Below are 23238 nucleotides of genomic sequence, written 5' to 3'. Positions count from 1 at the left end.
GGCCCACATCCGTTCAAATTCAGCAACGGCGGAACACAAAGGTTATCCATACAGTGTGGGGACCAGCGCAGGTCCCTCCGTCCCCCAGGGCCCCAGGCCCGGAAAGGAACCGGAATCAGCTAACCCGTGCAGAGAGGCTGCGGCAGGCAGTCAGGGACACTGGCTGGCTCACCTATGGCCCCAGGTGAGACGGGGGCACCGTGAGAGCCCTTAGTTCAGACGTGCACGCGCCCCGCGGGGGGTGCTTTTAGAGCATCATCTGATCCTCACAGCCTTTATTCCCATTGGGGCTTTCGCATCCTCGAGTGTTCTCATAACGGTCCAGACTGCTTTTGTGAGGGACCTGGGGCCTCAGTGAGCCTCCGCTGACGTCAGAGAGCAGAGGTGGCCATGGGCTGAGGCTGCAGGGTCCCCCAGCCCCTGTGGGGAGCCGGCTGCGGTCCCGCAGAGCCGAGCGCAGAGGACCGGAGAGCGCGTTCCCTCCCACGCAGTCCCCGGGGATGCCTGCAGTGCCCTGAGCAGACCCAGCGCAGGCGGGGGCAGAAGGGCGTGCCCTGGCCGGCCGCCGGCTCTCCTGGTCTCAGCGTCCGGTGAGCAAACCCCGGGCTGGGGGTGGCTCCTGCGCAAACTCGGAGGGCTCCTGCCCAGGTCCCCTCGGTCCGACCTCCCTCTCCTGTTCTCGGTCACGTGGCGGTTTCTCTCTCTCATTCTTTTTCTTTTTTTTCCTGAGCCCTAGAACTTGTGCAATCACCGCTTTGCACAAATGTTATCCTGCTTGGGAATTTAAAAAGAACCTGCCGTGGATGGTCCTTGGAAGGTCCCGTTCCTCCAGCGGTGAGACCAAAGCGCAGGATCGCGAGGCTGCGTTGGCCTATAACCAGGTCAGAGCACGTCTGATCTCCTCCACCCTCTTCAATGCGAAGCTTTCAGGGCAGCCTGAGGACCTGAGGGGCGACTTTCTGGGTAGCAATTTGGGGACACAGCTGTCAGACAGACTATTCCTTCTTCTTCTCTTTTTTAGGTTTCTTTTTTTTTTTTTTAAAGAATTTATTTCTGCCTGGAGGATAAGTGCTTTACAATACCGTGTTCGGTTCTGCCGTCCATCAGCATGAATCGGCCACAGACATACATATGTCCCTGGGCTTCCCCGGTGCCTCAGATGGTAAAAACTGTCTGCAATGCAGGAGACCCGGGGCCGATCCCCAGGTCAGGAAGATCCCCTGGAGGAGGACGTGCAGCCCACTCCAGTATTCTTGCCTGGGAAATCCCATGGACAGAGGAGCCTGGCGGGCTATGGTCCATGGGGTCACAAAGAATCTAACCCAATGAGTGACTCACACACACAAACACGTCCCCTCCCTTTTAAACTTCTCCCCCATCTCCCACCCCATCCCACTCCTCCAGGCTGTCACAGAGCACTGGGTTTGGTGGAGCAAAAGCCTTCGTGAATCCACCAAACACACGGCAGCCCTGGATTCAGGGTCAGCCTCCTGGGCGGGCTCATCTGCTCACCCCAAGTGGGACATGTGTTCGGCCTCCATACTAAGGTGGCCCACCCAGCCCTGGCCAGGGTGGACGACAGCCCCGGGCACCTCCTGAATCAGGAAAGGAAGCCAGAACCCAGACTGATGCTTGAAGGAGTGAAAGGAGAATCAGCCACCGTCCTCGCCACCAAAAATACACACCCACAGCTCATCAGACCAGCTCGGAAACTAAAAATAGGCGACGCGAAGGGACGGCAAGGACAGCCCTGAAGGAAGTTCGCTGTTGACCAGAGGGGCTGGAAAAGCACCGTCTCTTCCCTCTGTTGGCAAAGCGGCTGATTGTGCAACACGCGAGGAGCGGGTGGTTATCTGGGCCGGCAGTTAAACCGGCGGAGGGGCCCCGCCCGCGGAGCCGCTCTGAGCTGGGCGCCCAGGCCCGCCTTCCAGGTGCCCTGCTGGCAGGGGCGCCCGCCGTTCGGGGCTTGTCCCTGGGCAGGCTCAGGGCTCCGGCTTCTCTTGGGAGGCCCTGACGGCCTCTGGCTCACACACCCTCCACCCTCACCTGAACTCGAAGCCTCATGCCCACCGGAGCCTCATCAGTCCTTGGCATCCAGGATGAAGTCCCAAGTCAAGTTAATAAGTTAACTCTCAACAGGCCACCGTGCACCCTTGAGAGATAGGGGAGGCTTCAGCCGGGGATAAACACTGTCCGAGGTCAGGAGGCTGTGAGGCAGGTGTCTCTGCAAAGCGCTGTTTCCTCCGGTCATGGTCACGGGCGCCTTTGCCTTCTGGGTCTCGCGGGAGGACGCACAAAGCCCAGCCGGCACCGCGCACCTCGGGGGCTGCAGGGGGCTGGTGGCAGCCCCTCCCTTCTGCAGCCCTGCCCGAGGCCTGGGCCCTCCCACTTCTGCCCCAGTGTCCCGTGAACCTGGAGGGACTGCGGTGCCTGCGTCTTGCTCTTGAAGATAAACACGGCCCCACACCCTGGGGGTGAGAATCCCAGAGTTCTGATTTTCTCCGTCGATGACTTAGATGATGATGCCGTGGCTTCTCTTTCTCCCTCTTCTTTCTTTCTTCCAGTGTCAGATTCTTTCAGGATGTTTATTTCCCTTGGTGTCCCCGTTCGGGATGTGGCTAAGCTCACCGAGGGCTCTACTCACCTGCTGTTTTCTGAGAGCTTCCTCTGCTGTTTGGCACTGGCCCCATCCTGGCTCTCAGCAAGCAGCCTCCAGCTCTGAGAGGAGCTCCTTGGTCACCAGGACCCAAACCAGTCCCCAGAATGCCCCTAGTGATGCCAACAGTCCTTAAACTACAAATATGGGGACAACTGGTCTACCTATCATGACCTTGCACCAGGAGCCGAGACCCTGGGACCAATCCAGGCTCTGCCTCTGATGGGTTCTGTGTGTTGTGCTAAGTCACTTCAGTTATGTCTGACTCTGCAACCCCATGGACTATAGCCCACCAGGTTCCTGTGTCCATGGGATTCTCCAGGCAAGAATACTGGAGTGGGTTTGCTGTGCCCTCCTCCAGGGGATCTTCCTGTGTCTCTTGGGTCTCCTGCCTTGGCAGCAGGTTCTTTCATAGGCTTCTAGTAGGCTTTAATAAGCTCTTAGTCAAAGCACTAACCATCCCTGTACTCCGTTTTCTCAGGGTTTAAAATGAAGGCATTTCCTCATCTGTAAAGTGACTAGAAGATTGCCCAGGTCCCTTCCAACAACTGCAGACTGTGTCATTGGCTGGATTTGGGCCCAAGCTGGACTGTATGCAGCCCTCTCTCAGGAACACCTCTGTCTTTCCTGCCTCGAGCTTAGTTTCTGTCTAGAAAGTTATAAGAGTTGAGACAATGAGAGGAGGCTGAGGAGCTGTTTGCTTCCCTGAATCAGGGGTTCGGATGAAGTTGAGGGATGTGGGGGTGGGGGGGAAGGGTAAAGTCGATACCTAGACCTGACACGTTAACCACTGGATGAATTATTTTCACTTCTGTGAAAAAGGCTTTGGCTATGGCTTCACGGAGAAGCCCGCCGCATCGTAAAACCACCAGTGTCACAAGCTGTCTTCTGGAGAGTGGAAACGGGCAGGATGTGGTTTGAACTGACAGAAAGACAAGCAGTGCGTTTCTCCTTGGGGAGCTTGGAGCGACCATCAGGGGCAAGAACCAGAGGCTGCGACTTTCTGACTTGGAGCCAACAGTCAAGTCAGGATCGGGGAAACCAGTTGCTTAGTGCCAAGGTGTTCAAAAAACAACAAGGAAACATACACGCACAACCACCACAGAAAACAAATCAGCTGACAATATTTCTCATTTTCAGGAGTAAAACTTTGCATCTATAACAGCAACTCCTCTGGTGGTTCAGATAGTAAAGAATCCACCTGCAATACAGGAGACGCAGGTTCCATCCCTGGGTAGGGAAGATCCCCTGGAGGAGGAAATGACAACCCACTCAAGTATTCCTGCCTGGAGCAACCCATGGACAGAGCAGCCTGGGGGGCTACAGTCCACGTGGTCGCAAAGAGTCAGATATGACTGAGCTACTAACTCTTACTTGCTTACTTACACAGCAGCTTACACACTTTAAGACACTTTCAAATACATGTAATGCTTGAGGTAACCTACGGAGAAACACACAAGTGTGTTGATATTCTTATTTTCTGGATAAAAACATTGAACAGGGCCTAGTTATGAAGATGGAAGTTTCAAAGCAGACCCAGGAATCCAGGACTCTTGATCCTTGATCCAAATCTGGTGTCTGGTGCTTCTGATTTCATGTACATAGAGCCCCACTTGAGAGATGAAAGCAGATTCCTAAGGTAGCGGGCCCCCGAGTTATCACTTGTTGTCTAGAATTCGCTAAGTTGTGTCCAATTCTGTAACCCCATGGACTATAGCCCTCCAGCCTCTTCTGTCCACAGGATTCTCCAGGCAAAAACACTGGAGTGGGTTTCCATGTCCTCCTCCAGGGGATCTTCCTGACCCAGGAGTCAAAGCCGTGTCTCCTGCATTGTCAGGCAGATTCTTCAGCGCTGAGCTGCCAGGGAAGCCCCCGAGTCATCACAGCTTGTACCATATTCACTGCTGTGAGCCGGGGCCACATCCCCGGCACGTGTCCACAGTCACCTTACTAGCGTACTGAGTCACTCAGCAAAACTACAAACTCAACAATTGATTATGATGAATGAAAACACACACTCAAAGGCCACTCCTCTCCTAAGATTTAGATATAGAATTCTCTGGGCTACTACACCATCCTGTGGTGGAAAGGTCTCTGCCGTACCTCCCTTAGCTAGTTACAGAGATGAAAAGCCTTTTTCTTCTATTTCCTGGAAAGGAAAAGTGTTGATGTGAGAAGAACAGGAGTTCAATGAGTACCTAGAAATTGTTGGCCGTCCACAGTTCCCAGAACCATACCAGTCACCTGGCTTAATCACTTTCCCACCCAGGACTCACTCCCACCAGAGAAGACTGCATTGCAGCTGCAGGGACCTTGCTGACTGAGGGTTTGTATACTTGACATCTCTGCTGAGAGGAACCGTTTTGAAGAAGGTGATGTTCCTAGCACCTTTGTCAATTGGATGGTGTAGCCATGTTTTAGATCACTGTCCTTCCAAATGACTTAGGGGGAGTAACCTGAGGCCTCTGGGCCTGTTCTTTCATCTCTAACATGACAGCACCCACATTGTGGGTGGTCCTGTAGGTGCTCAGAGGCGTGCCTGGAGGCGGGTGAGCGCCCAGTATGTGGCCGCTTGGTGCCTCTCTTGGGGTTCTTGAAGCAGACCATCGCTTCTAAATCATAAAACTCCAGCCTGCTTTTTTTCTTCTGAGACATTATCCAGAGCAACAGACCTTGTTTAATGTTTTTCTGGCTTCCTTCCCTCTGTTTGCAATCTCTGGGGAGGAAGGGGGTGGGGAGGGCAGAGGGAAAAGGTTGGATGCCCACGTGTTGCAAATGCCTCAGATTCATCCACCACATTCCACTCAAAGCACGTGTTATTTTTAGCACATGTAGGCATTTAATATATGATAAATGTGACACCGTACATAGGTGAGGAAAGAAAGGACCACTCCACAAATGAAGCTGGAAAACTGGCTAATTATTTAGGAAAATATGAGTCTCTTATCTTTAACCACGCTCCCAAAGAAATTCTATGGATGGATCAGAAATTAATGCCCTCCCAAATCCAAAATCAAATAGATGTACTTCAGAATGAGGAATGCATTTCTAAGCATAAACGTGATAGAAAGACATACAGATCTGACTGCGTACAACACAAGCCTGGGAAAGCCACAGAAATCAGGTTAAAGAGTAAATGTCACATCAGATTAAAATATTTATAACATATGTGAAAGCCCATTGTCTCATTGGGTTACTTATCTTTTCGTTCACTTTTAAGAGCTCTTTGCATGTGAAGGAAACAAGCACTCGTGTCTCGTGTGTGCCATTACCTGCTTGCTTGTGGTATTCCCTGTCTTGCAGAAATTTTAACTCCTATGCAGTTAAATTTGTAAACCTGCAGAAATTAATTATGAGCTGACTTCATTGTGTATATATATTCTCTGTAGTCACCCTTCATGTCACCTGGTCCTGTGCTTTGCCAAGAATAGCATAAACTATGCCAAAGAGCTGTTTGCTGTTGTTAGAGTTTTAGTAGAGAGGGATTATACAGAATTTTGTACCTTAAGTCTCCTGCTGCCTTAAGAAAAGGGAGGGGGGCAGCTGATAACTACTTTTGTTGGAATTTTGACATAAAGCTGCCATTCATAAAGCCTTCAAGCCCTGTCTGTTTTCAATCCAGGCCCTCATTTCTTTGTCTGAAATACCAACCAAGTCGCCAACTCTCACTGAATGTTTTCAGAGACACAAGCCAGGAAAGTTATCAAATCCGTGAGTGACAACATGTGACAGACTCCGTGCTGGGTGGCAGACACTGAATATTCTGTGATGTTATTCTTCACATTTTTCCAGGTCTCCTCCATCTGGGTAGGCTGGATAATATACCCAATTCCTTGACTGGTTTCTCATTCTGTCTTTCAAAGCTGGGTATGCAGATTTTCCCAGTAAGAACTAAAACAGGTAGCCATGGAATTCAACACTCCTGGTTTCACTGTGTGTGTGTGTTAGTTGCTCAGTCATTTCACCCATGGACTGTAATCCGCCAGGCTGCTCTGTCCATGGGATTCTCCGGGCAAGAATACTGGAGTGGGTTGCCTTTCTCCTCCAGAGGATCTTCCTGACCAAGGGATCGAATCCAGGTCTCCGGCATTGGAGCCAGATCCTTTACCGTCTGAGCCACCAGGGAAACCCTGGTTTCATTAGGTGTCTCTCAATCTCCAAGAAGTTTTTATTAGTTCTGGTAACCAAGAAAGAAAGAAAAAAACCCAGTCGTTTTTTAAAGTCATAACACTGAACTCAATGCATAAGGTCCTCTAATTGACCTCGAGGAAGCTCAGGGACACCGTAGATCAGCTGCTAAATGACTTGAGATGTTTCAATTTAGAGAAGGTGTCTGGCTCCCTAACAGATTTGTCTGCCCATAAATTTCTTGATTAGGCTAAAGGCCTCTGCCAACAGACCCGGGTATTCAATTCAGCATGTCCTTCATTTGAGCGGATATTGTGACTGAAAGCATGTTCGATCTGGGTGACACAATATTTAAATTTAAAATTGTGCTCACAGTTCATTTTCAAGAGATCCATTTCTTAATCTAGGCTGGAGATGGAAACTCAGCTTGGAGCTACGATGCTCTTGGAGGTTTCTTACCTGCAACTGTGGGCTGGAGAGAGACACTTCTGATTTCATACTACCTGCCAAGGATGACTTGTTTCAAGTATCTCAGTGCCTCTTGTGGGAAAATACAGGTAAACACGTCTTTTTTTAAGCCACTCCTCTCGTGAGCGACTAGCTTCTCTGAATCTATTATTATTATCATTTTATTTGGCTGCACCGTGTCTCAGCTGTGGCCTGAGGGGTCTAAGTTCCCTGACTAGTGGTTGAATCCAGGCCCCCTGCATTGGAAGTGTGCAGTCTTAGCCACTAGACCCCCAGGGAAGTTCCTAAACATTTATTTTTGATGGTCCAGTTAAGGTTCCATAAGACACCACTGAAATGCCCAAAGTAAATTCTTAGTATTACTCCCTGGCATTAAAGATAATACAAGAACTTCTCACTGTATCTCTGCTCAAAACCAGACAATTGGTTAAGAATCTGCATGGAATTGGGGGCTTATTTACCAACTTTTCCACTCTTCAACTATTGGAAGTAGAGGTATATGGACAACATAGTTGCTTTTGAATTGCTCTGTTTCCCTTTTTTTTTTTTTTTTAACTCCTAATATTGTTTCTATCAAGAAAACCAAACTGATAATAGTGGAAATGTGAAAACCTTGCTTAGAAATACTTAAAAAAAAAAAAAAAGCAAGCAAACAAAAAAGCCTTCAATTTTTTGGTTTTCTAGAAGTTTCTTTTCCCAAGAAAAGAACCTCTTCTTCTGGGTAGCTAGTTTCCCCCAACCAAGTATAACTAAGGAGTTCTCTCAACCAGGAAGATTCAGGACAAAAATAAGTAGGTATAACTACAGATCCCACACAAACTGAATTGTTTTGGGATAAAATTACTTCTGCCAGTGATTCTTTAACAATGGTGGTTAAAACCACTGATGCTGGATCAAATATTCCAAGCATCCTAAATTAACTGAACATTAAAGAAATAAGACCCGGTTATTTGACTTCTGGGCTTCACAGGTGGCTCAGTGATGAAGAATCAACCTGCAATGCAGGAGACAAGGATTCGATCCCTGGGTTGGGAAGATCTCCAGGAGAAGGGAATAGCAACCCACTCCAGTGTTCTTGCCTGGAGAATCCCATGGACAGAGGAGCCTGGCAGGCTGCAGTGCGTGGGGTCATAAATAGTCAGACGCGACTGAAACTACTCGGCACACACACATGCGGGATCTCAGTAGCTGTGGCTCCCAGGCTCTTGGGCTGGGGCTCGGAAGTTGTGGCTCGCTGGCTTGGTTGCCCTGTGGCCCGTGGGATTCTCAGGGACCAGGGGTTGGACTTGTGCCCCCTGCCCTGCAGAGTGAATACTTAACCCCTGGGTCACCAGGGAAGCCTCCGAGGTGATCACTTGCAAGCAAGTTACCCTGTTGCATCTGAGTCAGACTTGGACAGGGATCTCTGCCAAGAACGAGAGCCCTAGGGTCCGAAATTGCGCTTCCTGGGCGTCTCCCCAGAGGCTCTGTGCTGCCACCAGGCCCTGCCAGGGAGACGGAGTGGCTCTGCTGCCCTCCCTCCAGCGAGACCACCGCGTTGCCCCATGTGATTCTTCTGGCCCTGCTGCTCTCCCTCCAGGCAGACCACCGCCTTGCCCCACGTGACTCTTTCTGCCGCCTCCCTGCTTCAGCCAGAGCCACGCCATAGACAAGCACGTCTCCCGGTTGGCGGCCCGCTCGTTTCCTCCGGTGCAGTCGCCTCTGCTCTGACGCGCAGCGCGCCGTGGTCCTCGGCTCTCGCCACTGGCACTAGGGCCGTAGCCTCTCAAAGCTCCGGGTCAAGAACACCACGGACGGTGAGTGCCTGCAGGGGAACGGCAGCTTTGGCGTTTCTCACGCCTTGTTTCAGGGCTTTAAGGATCTCCCCTTACCGCAGCCACACGCTTGGGAAGTTGTTCGCACAGGGGAGGTTTCTGCAGACCCTTGGCCGCCATATTGCTCCCATAACTTCTCGCCATGTGCTTCCTGTTTGATCCTGCTGTGGTCTCTCCCCCACCCTCTTTTCTGTTGTTGCTGTTTTCTCGGTCCTTCTGATACTTCTATAGCCAAATTTCTGTATTAAATTCCCTCTGAAATACTTATTATGATTTATGTTTTCCCGATGGGCCCTCTGATACCCAATCCCTGAGCCTGTCAACAGCGTCTGCCTCCCCACACGTGGGTACACACACAGACAGACACACAGACACGCACTGTTCTGTGTCCAGCCCTGGGCCATGTGGTAGCAAAGTGTGATGTGCTTCTGTCCACTTCAAAACCTCCAGAATGTTCTTTTCAGCCAGGTTTGACCCGTATAAAAGGTCTGGCCACGTGTGAAGAGAGCTGAACTGGACGAATGCCCCAGATAGAGGTAGGACAACTGGCGAACATCCTTTTCTTAGCGTGGCCCCTGCCCCACCTGGAAACACGCCTCCCTGTGGCTTTAACATCTGTGGCCTCGACTTACAACCACAAAGAGCTGCTCATTATAAAAAGCTGAATGGAAAATGTGCTTGTTTGCCCATGCATTTGCCCACGTCTCATAAAAATGACCGTAACTTCTGTTCTTTTGATGTGCCTTTCGTTTAAAGAGAGAAAAGATCGCTGGCAATACCCCAGACTCGGACGGAGGGAGACAGCACAGGTCGGGTTGGGTCTGAACCTGTGTGGGGATCATGGGGAGAGGGGAGCCCGTGACACCTGATTCCCTGCTGGGTCATCGAGGCTGCCGCCTACCATCCTCACTGCCACTCAGGGACAATTGAAGATAAGTTTTTAAAGCAAGTAGGTGCGTGTGTGCCAAGTCACTTCAGTCCAACATTTTGCAGCCCTATGGACGGTAGCCCGCCAGGCTCTTCTGTCCATGGGATTCTCCAGGCCAGAATACAGGAGTGGGTTGCCATGCCCTCCTCCAGGGACTGAACCTGCGCCTCTTACGTCTCCTGCATTGGCAGGCGGGTTCTTTACTGCTAGCGCCACCTGGGAAGCCCAAAGGAAGTAGGTACCTTTCCCCAGCGTCCGCGGTGTGAGTGGGTAACTGAGGGGTTTGAGCGTCACACACGCGGGCGAGGAGCCCAGCGGCAGGGAGAGCTCGGTGAGCCTGGCTGGGGCGCCCCCACCTCAGGCCACCAGCAGCTCAGGGCAGAGTCTGGAGCAGCCAAGGCCAAGGATGCTGCTGCAGACGTGGGCGGGAGCCCCCAGCGCCAAAGCCCCTCCCCCTACCGAGTGCCAGCGCCGTGTAAACGAGGGCTCCGGGCTGGGACGTGGGGAGCCTGACTCAGCATGACCTGCTCCCACCTGAGTCATCGATCCTGGGGCCACCACTGAGCCGGGCTTCTCAGTCAACCCCAGGGCCACCCGAGGAGGAGCTGAAGAGCAACAAGGCAAAATCCTCAACGCCAGAGTTCTCACTCCGCTGCTGCTGCTCCGCAGAGAAGAGTCAGTTGGAATTCCGCCTCCTGCAGAAGCCCACAGCCTCACCTCTCTCCATCTGCAAACCGCTTCCCTCCTCCGAAGGGTCTCCCCAGCAAGGCTCCCTGGACCAGCCACAGAGGGGCCTCAGTGGCCATCAACTCAGTCTGCGTGCTCTTCCCATGGGCATCCTGGAGGCAGGGAGGGACCTCAGGAGCGTCCTCCGCATCATTTTTTACCAAATACTACATGCGCACACCGGGCACTGACTGTGCTGAGCAGAGTATGAGATGTGAGCCTCACGCTCAAGCAGTTTCCGGGCTTCCCAGCTGGTGCTAGTGGTAAAGAACCCGCCTGCCAATGCAGGACAAGCAAGAGACGCGGGTTCAGTCCCTGGGTCAGGAAGATCCCCTGGAGGAGGGCATGGCAGCCCTCTCCTGGATGCTTGCCTGGAGCATCCCATGGACAGAGGAGCCTATTCAGTCCATAGGGTTGTAACGAGTCAGATACAACTTAGCTCTATGCAAGCAGTTTCCAATCTAGTGAGAAAAGGAAAAAAAAAAAAGCCAAGCCAAGTTTCTTCAAGCTCTCAATTCCATGCCCCAGGGAGCTTATTCTACAGAATCCAGGCGGGCGTGGAGAGACCTCTGAACGCTGGAGGAGGACATGCTTCATGGCGGAGACGCAACCTGAGGTTGGCCTGGGAAAACCGGCAGAAGGTGAACGGGAGGGAGGCCGAGAGGAAGAGGCCCAGGGTGCAGGGGACAGAAGAGGCTGCCCGTCGCGGCCTGGAGCGGCCTCTGCCCTGTGCTCCCCAGGACCCCAGACCTGCCCACTTCCCAGTGGGCGGGCCTCGCCTCCCTGCGATGGGCCCAGGGTCCCCGCCCCCCTTCCTGTTCCTGGGGGCAGGGGCTGTCCCCCGCTCTGTCCCCAGGCCTGAGCTCAGTACCTGGGGCACAAGATGAGGGAGCTGGATGGTGACTGAAAGGGAAGGGAAGGAGGAAGGCCTGGATGCACAGTGGGCTTGCGGGGGGTCTGACCCCCTCATCGTCAGCGGGCTCTTGGTGATGTTACCAGGACCCCAGGGAAGCAGAGAAGCATCAGCAGGGTGTGGGGGCGCAGGTGCTCCTTCCATGGTGCCTGGGGTCTCCCCCTTTCTCAAGCCCCTGCCTCTTTCAGCTCGTCCTGCTTGTCCTGCAGACATTGCTCCAGAAGCAGTCACAGCGGTGACTTTCTTCCCCATGGCCGGGTTTGGGGACCACCCTGCGGGGGGTGGGGGGCTGGTTCCCCTCCTGTGACCCTCCCACCCTGCTCCCAGAGGCCGAGGCCCTGCTGGAGATGCCGCTTCTCCTCCAGGCTCTTCAAACCCTGTTTCTCACATTCTGGGTCCCAGGAACCCCCGAGCTCTGACCTGCAGGGACCTGCCTCTCTGGCAGGCTGGGCTCTGTCTGCAGAGGAGACAGAGCTGTTCATTCGGCAGGGTCTGCTGGGGGAGCCGGGGGACGGGGTCAGCTCTCAGAGAACCTTGAGCATCACCTTGAGAATTTACCCCGAGGTTAAGGAGAGCCATTAACGAGTTTTCAGCAGGGCAGACACACGGTTAGATCTGTGTTTCAGAAAGATAACCTCCAGCTTTTTTAGCTGTAACGGGCTGATATTTTTAGCTGTGAAGGGTTGCCTGGGCTAATGAATCACTTGTCACAGGTCTAGTCTCATGGGTCCTCATCCATCAATACCCATCTCTAATCCATTATCCAGACACCCAGGCCACCTGGATTTACAGGGATGTGAGAGAGCGCAGTGCAGAATGTGGGGGTGGGGGATTCCGAACTGGGAGCCTTTGAGGTCCCTCTGACCTGAGGCGTTCCATCACCCCTGGCCCAGGGTAAAATATGATTTCTGCATAAGCCACTGGGATTTTTTAAAATGTCTCTTTTGCAGCCCACCAGAACTAGGTTGCTGTATACTTGTTCCAACAGGAGAGGATGTGTGTAAATCATCTGATTAAGTTGTTACTGGGTAAATCAGGAGCATCTGTCTGCGTGAGTGAGCCTGAGGCCTGGTGTTGGTGATCTGTGGCACCAACAACAGTGTCTTCCCGTGGGCGGCATCGCAGAGCCAAGAAACGGCCGCCGGCTGCTCCCTGTGACTGCCAGATGCGGGCTCCAGGGAGCGTCTGCTCGGACGGACCCCAGCCCGGCTGTGCACACGCCCTGCAGCCCTGGGCAAAGCGCTCTGCCTCTCTGTGCCGTCCGGCATCTCCTTTGTAAAATGAAGCGATGACAGAATCTACCTCATGCGGGTGTTGTAAGGATTTAACCAATATGTGCAAAGGGTTTAGAATAGTGTCTGGTACACAGGAAGCAGATTCTCACAGAATATTATCTCTTCTTATCCTTCCACCCCATCCCCACCCCCGCCGCAATCGCCCATCTATGGAGACGGAAGCAGAATCGGACCTACTGTGTGTCTGTTACTTTCCCATTGACTCAGCATGGATTCCTGGCCTGTCCACGTCCAAACCAAGAGCCCCGGCTGTGTCCCAGCCTCTGTGACGTTTCCACTGGTGCTTTTTTCCAGCTTGACTCCAGAATGCCTGCCTGTCTCCTTGGATCATGTCAGCCCCATCTAATTAGTAACTAACATATTTGCAGAGATTTAAGACTGGGTGCCTGGGATAACTCTAACTAACTGTCTGATGTGAATTAAACCAAGGATATTTGTATTTCAAGTTTCCAGAATATTCTAAGCACTCCATAATGTTTGGTGAATGAATAAGTGACATGAAGGGCAACAAAAGATGGCACCATCTGGGCTCGTGTAGGTTCCTTATTCCATTGCACACATCACACAGAGTCAGGCCATGCTGTGAGGAGTTATAAAATGAGCTCATTTAATTTACTAAGTGTAAACCTTAAATCATACTGTAAAGCTGAACACAGTCATGAAATCACATCAATTAATTCTGGTCAACTGACCAGACACTTTGCTACTGGATAAACTTAAAATGCAATGTTTATTGATATAGATTAACCGTGACTTAAGGAAACTAAATTTACAGACTTACACAATTGACAAATTAGAGGCTATTTGACTTACCAAAGCAGTCTTCAGCTTTACAAAAAAAAGATCCACTGGAAGAATCTATAAATTTCAGACTCTTTGTGAGTGTCAAAAATATAATTCAATTTCTGAAATTCATTTTTTTTTCAGGGATACATCCACTGTACAAATAAATCCAGCTCTAAAATACTGCTGTTGAACTTAGTAGAAATGTCCCAAGAGCAAATGCAGGTGCTAATGAGTATATAGAACCTGTAAAAGAATAAAATGTAGAAATGTATTAAAGGTGAAAGATGGGAAGAAGGACCAAAGGTGACCAAGAAAGAAATTATTGGAAGAGGAAGAAAGTCAGAAAGGCTAACGGCCAGACAGAATCCAGGCCTGTAGGGTATTCTAGGGACAGCAGGAGTCTGTGCATCCATCCCTAGCTTAGGAGAACAAAGAAAGACCTGAGGCCCTGGAGCAGGCAGCAGAGAGGATCCGCATCCCTCAAGTGTCCCAGCCAACGTGCACCATGGAGACTCTCCTCTCTTGGGTCCAGTGATTTCTTTCTGTGGGATCTTGGTTCTCTGACTAGAGATTGAACTTGTGGCCCCTGCATTGGAAGCGCAGGGTCTTAACCACTGGACCACCAGGGAAGTCTCTTAACTCTCTCTCTGCCAGATCTGATACCCCAGCAGAGCAGAGACATGATGGAGGCAGACCTTATCCAGATGCTAGCAGGGCGACTGATCAAGGTGCTCATTTAAATCCCAGGGGAATCAATCTGAAACAGTGTCCTCACGCTGATAGGATTCGGTCAGCGTCTCCCAAGTGTTTTATGGGTTCCACCAGATAACACTCTCCACACATAAAAAGATATTCCACATTCTTAACAATTTACTTGGCACAATAATAAAGATTCTGAGAAATTTTCTTTTTTTTTTTTTTGCAAGTAAGCCTATTAATATTTAGAGAAACAGTTCTTTCATCAGACATACTCTGCAAAACCCACCGTTGGTTGAGTAACTGTACTCAGGGAACACTGCTCAATGCCAAGCACTGGAAACATTTCTAATCCAGATCAACAGGCTCTGAGCTTGATCCTGGCCAGTTCAACTTTTGTTTTTTTAATCAGTGATTTGTGTAAGGGGTAAAATCCATGCTTATCAGCAATTGGTGGAAAGACAGTTAATGGAACAGAAAGTGACAGTGAAATCGCTCAGTTGTGCCCGACTCTTTGCGACCCCATGGATAGTAACCTGCACCAAGCTCCTCCGTCCATGGGGTTTTCTAGGCAAGACTACTGGAGTGGGTTGCCATTTCCTTCCTGACCCAGGGATCGAACCCGGGTCTCCTGCATTGTAGACCGATGCTTTACCCTCTGAGTCAATGGAACAGAAGGCAGGGTCAGAAATCAAAATCACCTGAGCAGTGACTGCTCTGTGTTCCTTCTGGGTGGCGTTCACGTTACCTGCACAAGAGTGTTCCAGGGGAGAACTGACTCAGCAAGCGGCCGTGCCTGGGCCACAAGCACAGCCTGAGTCAACACCATAACAGTAATACGACCCAGAGCCTCGTGAATAGAAGTTAGCTGTCCAGACCTTGCCTGGAGTGCACATTCCAGCCTAGATACCACATTCAGAGAGGGCCACTTGAGACTGAATTACGTGCAGAAGAGTTTGGACAGCGTGAAAAATTCCATTATATGAAAACTATTTGAATCTATTAAATATGCTTAGTGAGAATAAGAGAAAAGCAAGAGGCTGGGGTATTGATTTGTCTTCTACATATAAATAATTACCTTATGTATATTGTATAAAACTTGGTTGAGCACTCAAAGTCTAGATAGTGAACCAAAGAGTAGAAGTAAAACTTCACTCAATATAAGACCACTTTGTATTTTGTGTGGTCCAATAATGGAATGCGCTTCCCTGGTGGCTCAGCATCTGCCCGAAATACAGGAGACACAGGAGGCTTGGATTCGATCCCTGGGTCAGGAAGGTCCCCTGGAGGCGGGCACGGCAACCCACTCTAGTATTCTTGCCTGGAGAATCCCATGGTCTAGAGTCCATGGGGTTGCAGAGTCAGACACAGCTGCGCATGCACACAATCGTAACAATGGAATAGGCTGTCCTTACAAGGAGCGTCCCACCATGGAAGTGTTTAAACAGATGCTGAATGCCCAAGTGTCAGGGCTGAAGAAGAAGGGGTGACTTTCTGCTTAGATTCAAAGCTTTTTTCTGGTTATTTAATTGCAGAAGACAAATGATAAGTCACTCTTGTTGTGTCTGACTGTGCGACCCTATGGATAGACCCATGCAGCCTGCCAGGCTCCTCTGTCCATGGGATCCTCCAGGCAATAATACTGGAGTGGACTGCCATGCCCTCCTCCAGGGGATCTTCCCAACCCAGGGGTCAAATCCATATCTCTTATGTCTAACCTGCATTGGCAGGCGGGTTCTTTACCACTGGTGCCAACTGGGAAGCCCATTTAAACAATACTGCCTCATTGTGGGGGGGATGGTAGTTGAGATCACTTAGCTTGTCCTTGCCCTGATTCACAGGATCGTGTCCCAAGTCGAATCCTCTCTGATGTTTCCACTTTTAATTCTCAGTTCAATCTGAAAATGAGAAGCACTAGCCGCTGAGATGCCCAGCAGTTCCTGCTCTTCCTAATCGCTGTGTCCAGGTCATTCTTTAACACCGTGAGACTCCTACACGTCTTCCCAGCAAACTCCTCTAGCTATTCCATCTGGCAGACTTGGTTTCTATTCCTGAAAAATTAAAGAACTTTGACTACAATCCCTCAGGTCTCAAGTCTAGTGCCTTTTACAATGTTATCTCAACAGAGGACTGTTCAAGCTTATTGGAGCAGGAATTCTGGTTGTAGTTTCATAATATACTTATTTCCTATCCTTACACCCTGGGCTTTGAACTCCACAAATATTACAGCAACAGGACAGGGGAATGTGTGTTTCACCTTATAGAATTCACCCCCAGGTGTGTTATGGTCTCCGAAGAACCCAAGAAGGCTGCCGTGAACAGATCTATTTACATTTTCATCATTAAAAAAAAAAAAATACATGTCCCGCAAGGCACATTTTTATTTTGGAAGGCAGCCCTTCATTATGCAAATCCCAATTTCTCTGTGAAATGTCTCACTAACGGTGGAAGTCTTATACCTATTGTTTCTGGCCTGGAACCAAGAAAATGGCACAGCCACTAAAAGCTCACTTGTTACACAGCTGGTCTGACAGTTAATAAATGGGCTTTATTGGGCTGGAGGGCAGCAGGCCTCCCCGAGCCGAATTTAGGACCCAGTTGGGTCTCAAAGGTCGGGGGGCTTCGAACAAAGCTCTAACGTCATGCTGTTAACTCCCGGACTCTTGGCAGACCAGAGTTTTCTGTTTTGAAAGTAATGGCCTCATGTTTCTCGTGAACAAGTCCTGTTAGAGATCAAAGCAATCTTTCATAACCTCATTTTGATGAGTTAAGGGAAAATGAACCAGAAACATGAGGATTAAATGTCCCTTAAAATTCCCCTTGGGATGTAAATACCGAGAAGAATGTGCTGGGCTGAACTACGTATGGGTTTTTATCAGACCCCAACCATGCGGGGTAAACAGCGCGAGGCTTCTGACAAATTGAGACACGTCTGGGTTTGTCTCTGCCTAATTGGTCTGCATTACGGTCCTTGAGGGGGTCTCAGAATGGGGAGGGCACCTGTGATCTCCTGGGGGCCTGCTCCCACCTACAGGGCTTATTCTCGTCAAACGGACCAAGTGCAACCAGCCAACATTAAGATTGTTACTTTTGCTTTAAATCACTCATTACACGAAACAATTCCACCCAGTTTAAGATGTCTCTTAGGGCTCCAAGCTTATAAGTAAAAATTATTTTGTTTATGTGTTAATTTCTCACTAAAAACACAGCACTCTCAAAGGAATTTCTATAACATATAACCAAAGAGGGATGCTAATTCGATCTGTCTCGTTTTGTTTTCAAATATCTTTGAATCTATCTAAACATTTATCCTAAAATTATTAACAACTCCTTGCCTACAATTAATCAAAAAATATCCTTAAAAGAGGGGTGGCAAAAAAAAAAAGAAAAAAAAAATGAGGGGTGGCAGAGAGATGAATATCTATGAGAGGAAATTAGGAATAATCTGCCGCTTAAATGTGCAATGAATGTAAAACCATAGAGGTGTTTTTCTTTTTTTTTTTTTAAGATCTTTTGATGTGGACCATTTTTTAAAGTCTTTACTAAATCCAACAATATTGAAACAACATTGTTTCTGTTTTACGTTTTGGCTTTTTGGCCAAGAGGCATGTGGGATCTTAGCTGCCTGACCAGGGATCAAACTTGCGCCGTCTACACTGGAAGGCGGAGTCCTGACCACTGCACTGCCAGAGGGGTCCCCACAGAGGGTTTTATTTGTTCATTTTGAATGAGGTGAAATTCATACGACATAAAAATAACCATTTTAAACTGAACACCTCAGCATTAGTACAGTCACCATGCTGTATAACCATCACCTTTACTTGCAGAATATTTTCATTGCCTTGAAAAATGAGTGAGTGAAAGTCATTCAGTCGTGTTTGACACTTAGCGAACCCATGGACTCTACAGTCTGTGGAATTCTCCAGGCCAGAACACTGGAGTGGGTAGCCTTTCCCTTCTCCAGGGGACCTTCCCAACCCAGGAATCGAACCCAGGTCTCCCACGTCGCAGGCGTATTCTTCACCGGCTGAGCCATAGGGAAGCCCCTTAGAAAATGAAACCCTGTCCTATGAAGCAGTTGCTCTGCCCTCACCTCGCCCCAGCACGTGGCAACCACCAGTCAGCTTTCTGTGTCTGCAGACTGACCTGTTCATCAATGGAATCATACAGTAAGTGACTATTGGTGCCTGGCTTCTTTCACTTATGATATTCTGAGGTTCATTCACCTTGTAACATGTATCGATATTTCATTCCTTTTTATGGGTGAATAATGTTCCATGATACATACATACCACATTTGATTATTCATTCACCCATGGGGGATATTTGGGCTGTTTCCACCTTTTGCCTGTTGTGAATAGTGTTGCTCTGAACATGTATATACATGTGTGTGCACATGTATTTATTTGAACACTTGCTTTCAATTCTCTTGGGCATATTCTAGGAGTGGAATTGTTAGAAGATTATTTGATGCTACAAAGAACTGTAGCTATACTCTGCAAGTCTATTTTATTTTCAACATGGTAACACACACAGGTAACAATCCCCATAGCTCTCTTCATCACTCTCCACCACCAGTAGACCCATCACTGGTTCCCCTGCACTGGAACCAAACTGAGACCTGGTGTTTCTCTTCCTGATGCCACAAAGAGCATAAGAAAAAGGGGGCGGTTACAGTGGCTGCTGGGGGATTGGTGCCTTCGAGGGAAGTAAGAGAGCTCCTACCCTGGGAAGGAGCAGTGTTCACAGAAGCTGGGGCTGACCTCTTAGGGTGTCCGTTTGTACTTCCCATCCTGTGGACAAGGTCACCAAAGGACTACATCAACTCCATATGGCAAAATCACCAAGGGTTTACCCTTCTCAAGGCTAAAAGTTTGGATCATATTCTTAAGCAAAGAATCAACCAATGAAGGTGCTGGTTAAAGGCAAGTGGTAGGATGGATAGATATTGCAAGTGGTAGGATGGATAGATATTCAACCAACCTTACTCTTATGAACAGTTGCAGAAAAGCAGACTGAATTTTTACCTCCCTTTTTTTGTGTCTAGATAGAAGTTACACCCCTTGGTATATGACCTCCAAAATGAAAACATACATCTACAAAAACTTGTATACTTATGTTCACAGCAGCATTACTCATAACAGCCAAAAATGAAAACAACCCAAATAGCCATCAACTGATAACTGAATAAATAGATTGTGGATACAATAGAATATTATTCAGCCATCAAAATAAATAAAGTACTTTGGGCATGGAAAAATGTGAGGTATCCTAGATGCAATAGAAATGACAAAGTCATAAGGAAATCTGCACAATTTTATGTCAACAAATTTATAAATATAGATAACATTGCTAAGTTTCTAGAACTTTCCAACACTATAACTTTCCAACACTGAAAAACAAATAGAAAACTGAATAAAGCAATTTTAACATTAAAAAAAGTTGATCTGACAAATATTTGTGTTCTGCCCGTAGTCCGAGTCCCCGGTCGGGAAAGAAGACTCCTCGAAACAAGGCAACTTGCAATAGGGGAATTTATTACTGACTCGAGCCAGGGCCTTTCGTCCTCACACACTTGGTGAAGAGAGGGACTAGCCCAGCGGAAGAGAGAACGAGAAGCCCAACAAGGCTGGTTTGAATCTTGGTTTCAGTGCTCCCCCTGTTGACCACTTTGATTTCCACCCTCCTGGGTCCACTTATAATATTAATATTGTTACTGACCTTTGGTCCATGCATTTTAAACCATCTGGTCTCATTTATTAGGGAGCGCCTAAATACCATCCAAATTATGGTATTGAGACAACAATATCAGTCAATTTCACAGGGTGAAGAGAAGGATTCCTCTACAAAAGTACAAAGACAAGGGGGAAATGTGAGGCTGTCACAGCTAACGCCATGACAGGCAGCCTAGATTAGGAGTAGGCCTGGTTTCCCGGGGTAACATAATTATCAGGCCTCCTGGAGCCAGCCAATCAACATATGCCTAGCAAGAAAAAAGGGAACCTATCAGGGGAAAGCTGAAAGCCCCACGTTGGGCCAACAAAAATTACCTTGCAACTGTGTAACCAATCCGCTTGTGCCAACTACCTGCTGTGTAACCAATCCACTTGCACCAACTACCTGCTGCTTTTTTGACCTAATAAACACCCGAGAGAACTGGGGCTCGGGGCCTTTCGTCCTCACACACTTGGTGAGGGCGGGAGGCCCTGGCTCGAGTCAGTAATAAATTCCCCTATTGCGAGTTGCATTGTTTCGAGGAGTCTTCTTTCCCGAGCGGGGACTCGGACTACGGGCAGAACAATTTGCACCTTCCAAACACCTTCCCCCTACAATGCTAGTCTTAGATGATTTTAGTAGTGAATTTTACCAAATCTTCAAGGAAAGGATCATCTTTATAAGTTCTTACAGGTGTCACTAGTGGTAAAGAGCCCACCTGCCAAGGCAGGAGATGTAAGAGCTCCTGATCCAGGGATCAGGAAGATCAGGAAGATCCCCTGGATCAGGGAGATCAGGATGATCCCCTGAAGGAGGGCAAGGCAACCCACTCCAGTATTCTTGCCTGGAAAATCCCATGGACAGGGGAGCCTGGTGGGCTATGGTCGATAGGGTCACACAGAGTTGGACACAACTGAAGTGACTCAGCACGCACCCACACATACACAGACAAGAGGAAAAACTAGCAGGTCGCTTGGTTTGGAAAGCTAGTACAGGTTTGACAGCAAAATGAAACAAGGACAGTGCAAGAGGAAAAAACCCAACAACTACAGGGTAATCTCATTAATAAATGTAGATTAGAAGTTGTAAATAAAAATAATTGAAATACAACCCCCTCAAAACAGAAATATTTTTATAACAAAATATACCATAATCAAAGTTAGAGTTAAAAAAAGAAAAAAACGGGCTTAGAGAAGATATTTGCAGGATCTATAACAAAGGACTTGGTAAATATATATTTATTTTACCAGATAACATATTTAGTGGAGAAAGAACCTAAGCAAATAAATTAAAAAATGAAAGCGCTCCAACAGGAAAGTGGGGAAAAAATGAGAACAGGTAATTTTCAAACATGGAAATCCAAATACCATTATTACATATATTTTTTCTTATTTAGAAAATTACTTAATTACTTAGATTATTTAAACTACTTAAAATTATGGTATTCATATTCTATCATTTTTTTCACTTAAAGAGAGCATTTCTGAGAATTCAAATGCATCTTGCATGCGAAAGTTTATAGAATGTTAGCATCATAATTCTATTTATAAAATATTTGAAAAAATAGAGCAACAATATATCACTTGAAAATATTAAAATGTGGGGAAAACACCATGAGAAGCTGGAAGCTTGCACAGTAAAACTATGAAAGTGGTGTCCTTCAGGATAAGGCTGAGGGTGTCAGAGAACTTGAAAAATTTAGTTGCACTGTATTTCTGAGAGAAAAAAAAGACAAAGTGTTGGTAGCTATTAATGCTTCAGTATGGATTCTTTTACTCCGTTTCCCCACTCACATAGAAATGATAGTTTTTTAATGTTCCCCTCTTTTCTTTCTCTAATGTGAGAAAGACAAACTCACTGTTTGATCTATACGTTATAAGATGTTGCAATAACATCATGAGAAAAATAACGGAATGTTCTCGGTATAAAAATTACAGAGGGGAAACCCCATGCTGGATTCCTCCCAAGATATGCTTTAAAAAAATAAGTAAACTTCTGTAGTTTTATTTTTCAATTCAGTTTTAAATTATACATGCCACGAGGTAGAGAGAGAAGAACATAACGGTTCACTTATAATGATTTTAGGTCTTAAAAACTAAAGGCTGTTTTCCCTCGTGGCATCGTCATGCTTTTTGCAATGATTCTACACTTCTGTGTAGCTACAAATCTGAGTCTCCCGAGACCACGCTTGTGACACACACTTGTCATTCACAGGCCAAGCCACAGGATGCCACTGTTGGGTTTATGCTACGATGGACTTTTACTTAAGCTGAGCTGAATGAGGAAAGAAAAAAATCTCTTTCTCATAAACAGAAAAATGACAATTGTTTAAGACTTAAGATTCAAAATCTGATGAGCTCTAACTTAAAAAGTCCTTTAAGTTGGGTTTTGAACATCATGTATTGAAATTGCATGTCTTTTAATAATTGCATTTCAGAATCAAGTCAAAACAAGATATTTTGGACCAGTTTAAAAATGTGAGCACTCACAAGTGTTCAGAACAAAGCCCTCCAAGAGTTAACATTTTCAGACTTCATTTCTATGCCGGCTACAAGAAGTCAATTTCATCATTTATAGACTCACAGATCTCTGTGGTATATCACTTACTAAAACTGACAATGTATTCATTCATATTTGAACCTATCTAAATTTTTTTTTTTTTTAATGGGGCTTATGTAGTTTTGAAATCAAAGTTTTGGGTAAATCACATTACCTTTTCTTTTGCTTTACTCAAAGATACTTTATTTGTATTTTTGAATTGGAACACAATGGACAGTTACACTTGGTACTTTAAAATTTCTTTCTGACCTAGTTCCAGACTCTAAGAAGTAATTAAAGGTTTATAAATTAACCATCATAGGTCCCCGAGAAACAGATATTTAAAGGAACACATTCCTTTTGTTTTATGAGTAAATAAAACGTACAGCAAAGCACTCCCAAAGTAGAATACATCGTATTAAAAAGTGACTATATTTATGAATATCTAGTCTATACATGTGGGAAATAAATTATAGTCACTCAGAGACTATAGTCTAGTTAGGGATATATGGGTGGTGCTAGCGGCAAAGAACCCACCTGCCCATGCAGGAGACTTAAGAGACACGGGTTCGATC

The 23238-nt window shown here is 47.6% G+C and overlaps 1 long non-coding RNA gene across 1 annotated transcript; it reads left to right on the top strand.

The window, feature by feature from the left end:
- Nucleotides 1-8708: 8708 nt before the first annotated feature.
- On the top strand, nucleotides 8709-16387 carry LOC122685026. The gene is made up of 3 exons (XR_006338222.1): nucleotides 8709-9048; nucleotides 9531-9602; nucleotides 16303-16387. It is a non-coding gene; the product is annotated as an uncharacterized LOC122685026 (long non-coding RNA).
- The last annotated feature ends 6851 nt before the right edge of the window (nucleotides 16388-23238 follow it).

The sequence above is a fragment of the Cervus elaphus genome, chromosome 27, assembly GCF_910594005.1.
Source record: "Cervus elaphus chromosome 27, mCerEla1.1, whole genome shotgun sequence".
Taxonomy (NCBI): Eukaryota; Metazoa; Chordata; class Mammalia; order Artiodactyla; family Cervidae; genus Cervus; species Cervus elaphus.
Note: the sequence above shows the minus strand (reverse complement) of the source record. Positions and strands in the feature narration are given on the sequence as shown.